At 44.1% G+C, this 13005-nt stretch overlaps 1 long non-coding RNA gene and 1 pseudogene across 1 annotated transcript in view; one reads left to right on the plus strand and one right to left on the minus strand.

Annotated features, from left to right (window-relative positions):
* LOC140213106 (uncharacterized) overlaps nt 1–13005 on the minus strand; it is a 146605-nt gene that overhangs the window by 85127 nt on the left and 48473 nt on the right. The gene's annotated exons all lie outside the window — the stretch shown is intronic.
* Nucleotides 6066–8465, plus strand: LOC126527818 (uncharacterized; annotated as a pseudogene).

Below are 13005 nucleotides of genomic sequence, written 5' to 3' on the forward strand. Positions count from 1 at the left end.
GAGCACATGACGAAGGGGGTCATCCATGGGATCCCACTCATGGAGACCCCCCCCCCCCCCTTCCAGCAGATCCACAACAAAATTGTCCCGGCCCAAAACCCAACAGCCAAGCCCATCCCCTCTACTACAACTGTGATCATTGCTTTTGACGTACTGGATGTGCCTTATCAGGTCCGCTACGGCTCCACGTTACTCCCACGTTCGCTATATCGGAAGCAAATGTACATTTGTTACCAGTGTGGCCACCTTGGACATCGTATGGACATTTGTACCTACCCAAATAGCAAGATCTGTGCCAGATCTCAAAACACCTTACGCCTTCTAAAACGTATAGCGAAGAAGAAAGCCTTCTCCGCCTCGTGCAGTCCTTTGTCATATGTCACATTACCTACGTTGCTGCGTACCTCAACTGGTATCGGGCTGAGCAAAACAAGCTCAACACCCTCATACGAGGGGTCTACAAGCAAGCACTTCGCCTCCCGCATTACACCAGCACTGACTTCTTCAACCAAATGGGAGTTACAACACCCTTGCCGAACTCCCTGAAGCCCAAATACGCTCTCAGCTTGAACGGCTCAGGCTCACCCTCACTGAAACGGGACGCTTTATTCTATCCACGCTTGGCTTCACTTACCATCAGCAACAGGGCCCCAAACAATCGATCCCGTTTGACATCCGTAGCTGGATCTACACAGACCCTATCCCTAGAAACATGCACCCTGAATATAACAGCGCCCGGTGCCAAGCTCACGCCGGAGCTATAATAGAGAGCTTTAGAATTGGGGGAGCAAGGCCCTGGGCCCCCAAGCCGCGTTGCGTTGTTTGCTCTTGGGTTTAGATGAGCAGCAGAGTTTGAGGATTGGGTCAAACGCAGGCAGCGTTGGGTTGAGCGCTCGGGATGCCGCAGTGTGGAAAATAGAAAGGTGCTTGAAAGCAAAAAAAAATGAACCTCTTTTCATACAAGGAAAAACAAACAGAATGCATTTTTGAGCAAAAAGAGAGAACTATAAAATGTATGAAACGTAATCACTGAGTTAGTACCGGTTAGTGTTACGACTGAGGTGTGCAATTTATTATAAGCCAAGCAAAGTCAATCGAAGCCAAGTGCTTTTAGTTGGTGTTTTCTTGTGACGCACTGCGAAGCTGCGAGTTCACCTGCGTAATATGGCAAAACTCAGTCGACGTACAGCAAGTTTGCTCTGCGACCATCTGCTGTACGCTGATTTGAGTTGGGCTGACATATGAAGACCTCTTTCTACCGTGGCCAGAAGCGACTTACTGATGACATGGCAGGCGGCAGTATACGTCTCGCAAAGGATGGCTCGACGTTGGAAGTATTGAAGATGATGTCCTTCGGAGAATGTTCAATTTTGAGAAGGCAAATATTGATGAATTGTCATCTGCTCTCTTAATTCCCGATACGACTGAGAGCATTCAGGGAGTACAAGTATCCGGCAATCAATTGAAACTGTTGATTCATCGTCAGCAGTATCGAACCCTCGATTAGATTCAACCAAACATGCTAAATCGTCATCACCGACTCTGGGTTGTGGATCAATTGACGGTTATGATGCTGAAAACCTTAATAGCGAGGAAGTGTGCACGTTTGCGGATGATATAAATGAGGGTGAGGTTTCGTTGACAATGCAAGTTGACACTGAGTCTTGTGAAAGTGAAATACCCCTGGATTTTTCAATTCCAGCAACAGCGAGTGGAGTTAAAATGACATAGTTATGTTATTTTCTTAACTATTACTTATTACCTATAGATTGAATGTACATTGTAGCATTGTAAATTGCATATAGTGTAATATATATGATTTGAATGTGATTATTCATTGTAATTGTAAATATCGTTATAAACATTGTGTAATATTGTAAATAATGCATAGTTGACATTGCAGTTGCAGCCATCAATACTTTGCGGAATAATGTCATGCACATCCAATCGACTTATGATTATACGAATGTTTATCGACTCAACAAATGCTTGATTGAAAACAAGCATTCTCGTTTCTCTCCATTTCTAAATGTTGTAATTAGATATGACGTCATAATAGAGGTCACCTGACACCCAAAATTTGGCCTGGTCGGGTAAATGTGGGGGTCTAACAAGTTCTACTTGTCGAGCCGGATCCAAATATATAATTTGTCACGTCATACGTTAATTGGTTGTTTAGTTATTAAGCCGCAAAGTATGTCACGTGACACGTCCAATTACAGGCAGTAGGCGTCGGGCAGCCTACCGCCTCTCATCAAACCCAAAATCCGACCGCCGAGGCTGAAAAGGTTTTCTGGCTCGGTGGGGTACTGAGGCGATGGCCTAGTGGTAGAGTAACCGCCTCGCACTTGGGAGACCCAGGTTCGAATCCTGGCGTTGCCGGCAACCCAGCCAGGTTTATTTTCAATAAACAATTGGGTATAGGCTTTTTTCCTCAGGTATGATACTCTACCAATGAGCGAAAAAAATGCCTGGACAAATCCACCCCGGTGGTTAGGGTGGGAAGGCTTGGTGAGAAGAACGGACAGCGACCATAGAGTCTCTCACAATCAGATGTTTCAGCTAGCCAAGCCAATACAAGTGATGATTGGGCTATCCTCCAACGTCCAAAGCGGAAGACCTCTGTATGGAACCATCTGGAGATACAACCAAGGACCAGCACCGACAATGGTTGCCCTGGACTGAGCGTACCCCTCATCTTGACCTCTGTAACCACATCTGTCTATCTCTCCTCCTTCACTTACTTCTGAATAAAGCTCACTCACCCACTCTGGCTCGGCAGCTGAGTTTTTAGATCCTTGGCAGGCGGTAGGCTACCCGCCGCCTCCAAGTGTGATTTTGGAGCTAAGCCTAATCATCATTAAATTTTGAAGTAATTAAGTAAATGATGTATCCAATGTATTCTACTAATCAATACAAACTCAAATATATAATTCGTGACATCACGTATTGGTTAGTTATGACATCATAAAGGTGACATGACACCCCAAAATTTGGCCCAGTCAGGTAAACATGGGGTCTAATCCGTTCTATTCATCGAGCCAAATCTAAATAGATAATTTGTGACGTCATACGTCAATTAGTTGTTTAATTATTAAGCCGCAAAGTATGTCATGTGGCTCGACACAATCCGCCTCCATTTTCCTGTGCTGCCCTCTGCTGCACACCGCTGAAAACGTTTTGGAAGGGTCCCGGGGCTTTCGCCGGTTGATTTGTGTAGCTGCGCCCATGTTGAGTGCGCGTCGGTTGTGCATTTCGTGGATCGCGAATCATTATTAACGGCTTCTTCGGGACAGCATGTCGTTCCTGAAGCCAGGTAGCACTCTATGGCTACTGGGTGAGCAGGCCTGAGTGCACTGTTCTGCAAACAGTGTGGCCGATAAAGGCACGCTGAGTTCCGTTTGGCGGCACGGCTGCCTTGGAATTTGTCACCGATTTCTGCACTTGGACATCACTTTTTGTATTCTTTTTACACATTATTTAGACATTTCGCATATTCAAAGAGCGCATCCTTCTGCATCGGATTTATTAAAGTGGTGCACTTGTTTACATCGACATTTACAGCCGCAGGTCGTTATTATCGTAAAATATTGTGGAAAGGTCCATTGCTGATATGAAATAGCGTCGAAATGTAGCAAAACATGCATATCTGCGCATATGTGCCATGTTGTTACACCCTGAGACGAGTCAATATGAGTGGCCGAACAACTTAAACAATGGCAACTGTGATGCAGATACATATATTATGGGCTGTTAAAGGGAAGCTGAAACACTTTTAGAAAAAAAATTAGTTCTCTGCGGCATTCTACAGTTTTGAGTCCCCTGAACACGAATATCTGTTTCAAAAACGCGGAAACAAACGCAAGCGGCTGTTTTTTCAAGAAAACGCACACTAGCGCCTCAGGGCATCGCGCGAACGCCGCTGTTACCCGTGATTGGTTGGGGCCGCTGTGACGTCATTCGCGGCAGTCGCCGGTCGGCGCCGCCGTTTCGGAGCGTAGCACCATTCCTTTCTCTATGGTAGCACACTGTTCTGCTGTTCTGGCTTCATAACTGAGTTGTAAGATGGAACGTTCTCGCTGTCTCGGACAGCTTGTATTTTCGCCGTACATGTTTGAACCCACAGCCGATACGGAAAACAATGGCGGCAACAACAATGTTGAGTGTGCCAACAGTGAGAACGATGTGTGCACCTACTTGCACGTTGGAAATCTTAGCTGGTACGTATGTTTTTGTTTTTTCATGTAGCTGCACGTTCCAATGACGGGAGAAAAAATGCACTAAAGTGTCACTGGGAATTTGCTGCTGGAAGAATGCCGAAGCACTAACTTCTCATTAGATTGTAAACACGGGTGCAATTCCGCAATGTCAAGCACCTTGCCGCTGCTTGTCTAAAGTCCCGTGGTTTTTTTACTGTTGATACACGATCGCGAACATAAGTGCTGCGTTTCAAAGCGCGCACATCCAGTGCTGCGAGGTACAGTCATGGAAGTTGCTTATCATACACATCCAGAGATGGCCAGAGGTATTATATGTGCAATATTAATAATATGGTTCGACGACTTTGCGATTGTGGCTCGATCAAGAATCGGTATGCATGCTCCATGCTAGTGTTGACATAAAGATATTAGGCAGTTTTAGCACCGCCGTGTGGTAAACACGATAACTGCAACCGTACGTTGAATGTCACTAGGCAAGCCTATACTCCATTTCATACCTCAGGTGCAACGCTGTGGAAGCTACGCACGAAGTCCGGTCACCAAAATTTATTACTGCGCGCGTTTCCGTCTATGCTTTGCAGCGTGCCAGCGGCGTTTGCTCATGCGAGCATGCACGTGAAGCTGCCGCGACAGGCTGCAATTAAAAAATGCCGAAAAGAAAATTGATTTAAAAGAACATGTTAGCAGCTGTATAAGTACACGGATTGTTTGTATGGGTAAATTCTTTTTTTTTTTCTTTCTTTCAGAACTGAGCTTATATATGGAGAATTTTCTCAAAAATCGGGTCAAGAAACACTGAACTTTTTCTAAGTGCGAACGCAGCCACTGCAAGAAGTATCTCAAGCCTCCACAGCGTTGCACCTGATGTATGAAACGGAGTATAGCAACGCTAGCAACAACGCGTTTCCGCATTTGTCGTAAGGCTATCCGGCTACGCTAAAACTGTGTTACCAGACGTTAGTGGCTGCAAATGTTTGCATTTCTCGAGTGCATCAATGTGGGCCTAATCAGGCTTTCATTAAACTAGGTGCACCTGCATGTGCTGCGTATTGATGGAAGATGAAGAGAACTGCTTGTGCTGCCAGGAGGTGCAAGAGATTAGGAATAAACAGAAGCGCACGCAGTGCGTAACAAGTTCAAGACTATTCAGGACTGTGTCCCTCAGCAGGGCAGTACTGGAAGTGGCACTTGCCCAGAAAGGAGTCGAACCGGCTGGACAAGGCAAGAAGTTTACAAACAGGTGTGAAAATGATATAGCCAATGGAAAAAGAGTGATGCAAAAGCAATTTTTTTTTTACAGGCAGTTGAGGTATGCAGCATACCGCCAGTTTGTTTGGCTAGTATGGAAAAGGTTAGGAAAGAACAGCCATCGAATTCTGCCAAGCTGTGTACTTGAAGTTGTTCGGAAGAAATGACCCTCCAGAACTGGCTCATATACAGGCTTCAAACATTTCTGGGATTCCATTTAGGTGAGTGAAGATAGATGTGCTAATGTATTAATGAAATGCTCTACAAAATGCAGCAAGTTAGTTTTTCTCTATTTGAATTGTTTTGAGTGTTTCCAAAGAGCATTCCGTGAAATTTTTTTTCATTACCATTATGTATTCATCAGAGTACAACTTTTTTTTTCACTGTACTTAAATCCCCCAGATATTAAATCATTTCTTGAAGCTTAAAATTATTCAGTGCTTTGTAGGAGTATGTGTAATAACAGCAGCTGAAAGGTTTCTCCCTTCAACACCCACAGTGTGACTGCCATGTAAAAATATCAACTTTGCTTGCAATAACGCACTACGTAGTTTTGCTTTTTGAAATACAAGTGAGGAATCCCATTGTTACTATGCTAACATCAATATGGAGCATTTGCTAAACTCAGTGGAAATTGTGAAGTAAAATTGCAGCTGGAAACACTATACCAGTAAGCATTATTCAGCTTTGGTAGGTGCCCACAAAGCTACTAATGTTGCTTGACATTTCATCTTTACTGTCTGACTACAGATAGTACCTGGAAGAGACGTCTCAAATTAGAGGAATTTTGCAGAGGTAAATAAATGAGACCAGAAAGAAATGGCTACAAAGTCACTGGACTTCTGCGTAATTACTGAAAGCACGGCAGTAAGTTTAGTAGGGACATTTGCAGGCTGGGAATATTTTTTATTAGAATGCATCAGGCAACTGCACCAACACGCAAAGCCCATTTTTCTGTTCTCAGTGAATGAGCTCGTGACGTTACTTATTGAACCTTGTTCTCCTCCGTCTCACAGCATCATCCTTGGAAACTTGAGGAAACTGGCTGCACAATGGTAGCGGGGTCTTCAGGAGCCGAGTTTTCTTGAACCGTGATGACGAATCCCTTGCAGCGGCAGGAATTCTCGTAGCGTCGTTCAGTAAAGCGCAGGACGGAAAGAGGCATGCCAGCACATGCCAGCACGCTGGTCCGCAGCTCGGTCCACGCGAATGACGTCACTCTCGCCGGTTCTCTCCTCTGGCAACCACCTCACCCGGCTCTATTATAAGTTATTCAGAGGCAACGAGGTACGTTATCCAAAAATCGAAGAAGATGGTGGATAAAGAAGGCGTATGGTCAACACAGGAGAGATATACAAGATGTAAACTACAACACAAAGACATTACCACCGTTTTAGAATATTACACCATGGATGAACTCGATTGCTCTAGACAGACACTGAACAAAAAGGATGTGAGAATCGAAAAGGAGGGAGAGAAGGAATGGGTACCTAAACGCTTCATGACAAGGTCTTTGCGAGAAGCATTCCACCTCTACAAGCAACCTCACCCTGCCTCCCAGGTTGGCCTCACAAAATTCACATCCTTACGTACTAAGTGGGTGAAATGCTCGCCACAGTGGCAGGTGTGTGTTTGCGTGTGCTGTGCAAACTTTCAATTGTGCTTCGTGGGACTGCAGAACGCCTCCAGAAGGTCGCTTTCTCCCGATTACATGCAGAGTCTCTGCGTATGCCAGGAACCTACTGCGTCATGTTTCCTCAGGAATTGTGAGCACTGTCCACACGATGGAATTTTCACTTTGGAAAATTTTGAAATGAGCAGCGAGGACGTGTTGATTGCTTCATGGGAATACGGTGAGCTAGTTAAAAAAGCTGACCGCTTCATCATTTATGAGACAATTTCTAAGAATGACCATGAAATGGATTCCTCACAACTATATCAGATCTGTGCAAGCAAAAGCAATACATGAAGAAAAACACAGCTGCGAGAGAGGTGCAATAGTTCTGCATTTTGATTTCGCCAAAAACTGGACAGTTGTGCTTCCAGACGCAGTACAAGCATACCATTGGCAGGAAAAGCAGGTTACTGTTTTTACCTGCGTTGTCACATCAAGAAAATAGACTGGGAACTACGCCGTTATTTCCGACGATATGCCTCGTGATTCAGCTCATGCATGCTTGGCTCTGTCGAAAATCAAAGCACACCTCGAAGACAATGAGCCAATCTACACCAAGATAACATATATGAGTGACGGGGCTCCCGCTCACTTCAAGAACAAATATTAGTTTCATGAGCTACAACGCAGTGAATGTCAAGAGACGAAATGGATGTTTTCGGCCACTGGACACGGCAAAAATGCTTGTGACGGCGTTGGTGGGCTTGTGAAACATAGAGCATCATGCCACAACTTGCGGAAGCCTGCAAGTGAGGCCATACAAACAGCCAGCGGCTTCGTGAATGCAATTCAAGGAACGCTGAAGAACATCACCATTCTGGAGCTCCCACAAAGGAAGCTTGCAGACTTTCGCGAAATGAAGAAGGAAGAATGGAAAACTGCAAAGAAAGTGCCTGGAGTTCAGACGCTCCACATGTGGAAGTACGTTCAATCAAATGAAGGCAGTGCATCCTACATGGCCTCCACCGCTGCTTCGGAAGGGAAAAGACTGTGATCTGGTTTGTGCTTCGGGCTGGACAATATACTGTGCGCATACCGAAGTCAACTGTTGCCGTTGATTTCTTGTTACGATTTTCTGAATTGCAATCTGCACACAAAGCGGCATACCATTTGTAAATAGCGTCCAGATTAAAACTCCTGCTGATTAAAAACCTTGCAGATAAATTGTCCCTCTCAGAAGACGACGTTTTGTCTCCTGACAGCGCCCTGTAGAACCATTGAACACAGAGGTAAACAGATGCAGGTACGGAAACGTCGGCTTCAGAAACACATTGTTCACATCACGACAAATGGATTGACTCGCCCGGCGGGCTTCATCTGCGACGAGGGAAATGTTACGCATGAAGAAAACGAAGACCAGTGAACGTGCTTGCAGACCCGAGTGGGGAAAGGAAGAAGAGAACGACGCTGAGTTGATCAACCAGCTGACCGCTCTTGCGCTCACCTTCGTGACTTAAAGTAAACGGTCCCCTTCATCCGTAAGGGTCATAAACGGGCTCCTTCGCGCGTAACGATATTAATCTTTATATATAAAAATTTTTCTAAGCACCGAGAAATGATCTAATATTTTTAAAGAATCGATTACATACCAGTGTAACTTAGGATGATAAATTAGAGAATACAAAAAACTTTCGACCGCCACCAGCCAGTTCTTGAGACATCAGGTGAAATAGTAAATTTATTCCCATTTTGACGCATTAAGAACGCCACTAACAAGTGAGTAGAAGCTCTACAAACATTGAGGATAGTTCGGATATTGTGGTAAATAATATGTAACCAAGTTCAGTGAGTGCTAAAACAAATTTCTGACAGTTACTATTTCTAAGAGGCAGTAATAAGCAACTCTAGATAACAAAAACATGAACTCAGTTTTGTATTCATTTTCATACTTTAAAACAACGTAATGCAACACTTTTTTCGTACCTTACAATTATCGAGTATTGAGGATTCAGGCAAATTTTTATGAAATTCAATGATGATGTTTCTTTTTTAAATCCAAGTCAAAGTTGTCACTTTCTTGACGTTTTTGAACTTTGGCCAATTTTGAGGCCATATCAAAAAATATCTCCCAAGTGTAGAGCTACAAAACTTCCCTAAAGTGAGTAAAAGTAGCTGGAAAATACTGAGAAAGAGATTCAGTGCGGAGATCTTTACACATCTTGCCCTGAGGCTGCCCTGAAAAGTGACTTTGTTGCACTGCATAGCTCTGGAAGCGAAGTTTGCGATCTTTTATTTAGAAGATTGAAACAGCAAGAAAATGTTTTGTTATTTGCTCGTATAGTACAAGTTGCAAAGAGGTAACGAAAAAATACTTATGCACGTAAAAAATTTATTGTGCATGCAGTGAGGCTCCAAGCTTGCAACTTTGCGAAGTGGCAAAAACGATGTTCTCCCCCTCCTGTGACATAAGATTTTTTTCCGAGAAAACTAGTTTCTTGCAAAACTAAGGTTCATTCCTTTGTGTGGACACATTTACCCATCACATATAAAAATTTAATTGAAAACAAAAAATGGTCATGGGACCTCGATTACCGTTTTTATCTGAACATGCCCATATATATATATGTATATATATTAGCATTTTCCTTAAATAAATTTCTTGTGAATACCGCGCAAGTCTTTACTTTCTTCACCTCTCTTCTTTCATCTGTGTTGCATCGTGCTACCAAGGCATTGCTATGGATCTTCACCAACTTGCCCACCTTCAGTTATTCTGCACTTTGTGTAATTCATCACTGACCTTTATATATTCCATGCATCTTGCCAATAGTTTCTGAACATTTTACGCAAGAAGAGCTTTAGGTTCATGAATGAAACATGAGCTCCACTTTCAGGGCCTCTATAAGTGATGGATGCTGCTTCCTAATCCGCAAGTCAGAGATGGATCTTGGGCAGCCTCTACAGGGGGGCCCTCATCAAAATGTGCAGAAGACAAGGGTGGAGCTCATCGCATACTATGAGTGCTAAAATGCCAGCATTCTCAGGGGAAGCCTGGGTCCTCAGGACTCGGAATCTACCGGTGCTGCAAGCTCATTTCATTCTAAGCCACGGCGAGCAGGCACCATATGCAATTAGACCATGCACAGGCACTTGTGTAACTAGCTTAGTACCACGTTTTTGTGGTTTTTATATGTTTTCATTACTTTCACTGTGCTAAGGCAGTCAGTGTGTAGTGATACAGCTTTATGAATGCTTGTGCCTATAATATCTTTTATGGCGAAAATAACTGCTAGTGCTTTGCTTGTAATGATGGTTGTTTGTAGATTACCAGCATCACATGCATTAAAAGGTCCCAGTGCTGCAAACAATACTCTTGCTTGTGATTTTGAGGCGTCAGTGATGAACTCTGAGCATGTATACTTTTATTTCAGTTCTAAGTGTTGCAGTTGTATATATGCACACCTAGCACATGCTTGGAAGTTTAAGGAATGAGGTGTCGCACTCTTTGCATTGCCACTGTTGAGGTGGCAAATGCTTAGCAGGGGTCATTAAACGATTTTCAAGGATCGATCTGTCCAAGATCTGGCAACGATGCTTTTAACATGCATTGTGAATGGCAGTCTGCATGCTGGCCGTGTAAATAGATCAGCGTATTCGACACGTCATCTACTACAGTGTGGCAGCAGTGTTCAGGATCTGAGTGAATGTTAGCATAAGGCTATTAAGTGACGCACTTGACTGGGGATGCAGAGGTTGAGGGAGTAGGGGGGAGATGGGGTGGGTGATTTGCCAGCCACATACAGACATTTTGCGGAAGTGCCGATGTGTCTTTTGTGCCCCCCCCCCCCCCCCCCCCTCGGTATAATATGCCACTAATGTTGCTACAGGAGTTGAGCACTTGTGGCACATTTCTTAGTCAACTTTAGGCGATCCTTAAGCCCCAGAGATGGATTGTCTAAGGGTCACTCCAGGACAGTCTCTGAAGAGATATTTCCTGTGTCTAGGTAAGGTCACAGGGAAGGAGCAGACATATCGGGGAAGTAAGACACATATATACGTGTCCCACCAGAGGCAAAATTCCAGTGCGTGGTGAAGAGCATGGAGATCATATGGAAAGAATACAGCTAGGTGTCACAGATGAGGCAGGAGATTGAGCCAATTGGTCGCCCAAGTGGTTGAACCAATTCCATATATGCCCTTGTACTCGGTGCACCTCAATACTGATATGTGAGGAAGTGTAGAGTCTGTGGATTTACTGACAGATCTGTAGCATTCTTAATTGTAACTTGTTTGAGCTGCTTCACTGCAGTAAGTGATTGAGTCTCTTATCGTAAGTGATCGAGAGCAACTTGCATTATTGTGATGTTGGGTGCTGTACAGATGGACTTGATGGCAACGTGTGAGGCTTGCAATTCAAGTAGTAGTGAGCTGCGTGTTTCTGCCTTGTACGTGATGAAAGAATCAATAGCGGAGTGAGATGGGCTCACAGTTTTGTTCTGCTCAGCATGTCACAGATGCTCATTTCTGGTAAGTCTCACAGGATGCCATGGCGCCATGTTGTGTCACAATCTTTTTTTACACTGGAAATATGTAGATACAAAGAATCTGATGGGCTCAGTGTATACCAATTGTCATTGATCGTCAACTTGCCCTCCCTAAAGCCGCATTGATACGGATTATTTAGCTTTCAAGAGAGCTTAGGAGACAACGATTTATCATTTTCTCGAAGACTTTGCATAGACAGCTACAGTACCACAGACCTGTTGCTAGCTGTCAAAGATGGATCCTAAGCTTGCTTCCTTGAGAAGAGGAATTATAATGACTTTTTTTATGCAGAACGAAGATGCCTGAAATGACAGATCTTTTTTATAATTTAGAGGATCATTAATGTTTCAAGATGGAAGTGTTTTCATATCTCGTGTACATATAATTTGATCAAGTGCCAGGGGCAGACTTATTACAGAAATTTAAGGAGGCTTTAAGCTCAGAATGATAATGGCTATAATGTGGAGCATACTTAAAGTTTAGTTGTTTTCATTCAGCCATTTCATATCTTAATAATGAGCATCACTATAGGAAACAGGTTCGAAATGTGAAGCTCCCACCAGGCCTCCCCAGGTGCATTCTTTGCCTGACCTCATAATGTGTTACTTTAATTGATAATTGGCCAATGGCAAAGCATGGGTTTGCTTTTGTTTTAGCCTTCCAAGCCCAACAAGCAAGGCCCATGACTGGGTCACCTTTCATTATACATAGTCTTGATTACATTTTCAAGATCTTCGGGACCAGCCCAGTTTACTATTACTCTTTCAAGGATTCGCTTATATTACTCGACGATACGCACGAGGACGCAGCTAATTCCGGGAACGCAGAGAAAGGAAGCTTCTGTTTATAATTGAGCACAATGGTGGCGGCCGCATCGGTTTCTCCACGATCCGAGTCAGTAATATTTGCGCAGCTATGATGACATTAAGATGCAGGGCGCTGCAGCAAATGGGGTGTCAAAACTGGTTCACTGGTTGCCGTGATGTCGAAAACGAATCGCGGGGACAGACTTTTGTATGGTAGACAGCTAGCAAAGAACTCGTATGCGCCCGACCCTTTGAGAAAACATTCGAGTGACAGTGCAGAGACTGCAGTTTCACGTATTCATCACACTGCATATAAATCCATATTGCAACGTTCGGAGACAGCATGTGGCAACGTAAACGTGGGCATGTGCTGTATGCTTGCAGCGCTTGTGGTCTGCTGCAGACACGCTCGTCAAGTGATAGCGCCCAGTGAGGAAACGGCGGAAAAGTGTGCGTGCGTGTGCGTGCAGCCCCCCCACATTCCCTCGGGGTCTCGGGTGACACAAGGGATATGCTGCGCACAAGATGCTCAATAATATTGCTTTCCATCTCTGCAGGCACCCGATACAAT

This window comes from Dermacentor andersoni, chromosome 9 (genome assembly GCF_023375885.2).
Source record: "Dermacentor andersoni chromosome 9, qqDerAnde1_hic_scaffold, whole genome shotgun sequence".
In the NCBI taxonomy this organism is placed as follows: domain Eukaryota; kingdom Metazoa; phylum Arthropoda; class Arachnida; order Ixodida; family Ixodidae; genus Dermacentor; species Dermacentor andersoni.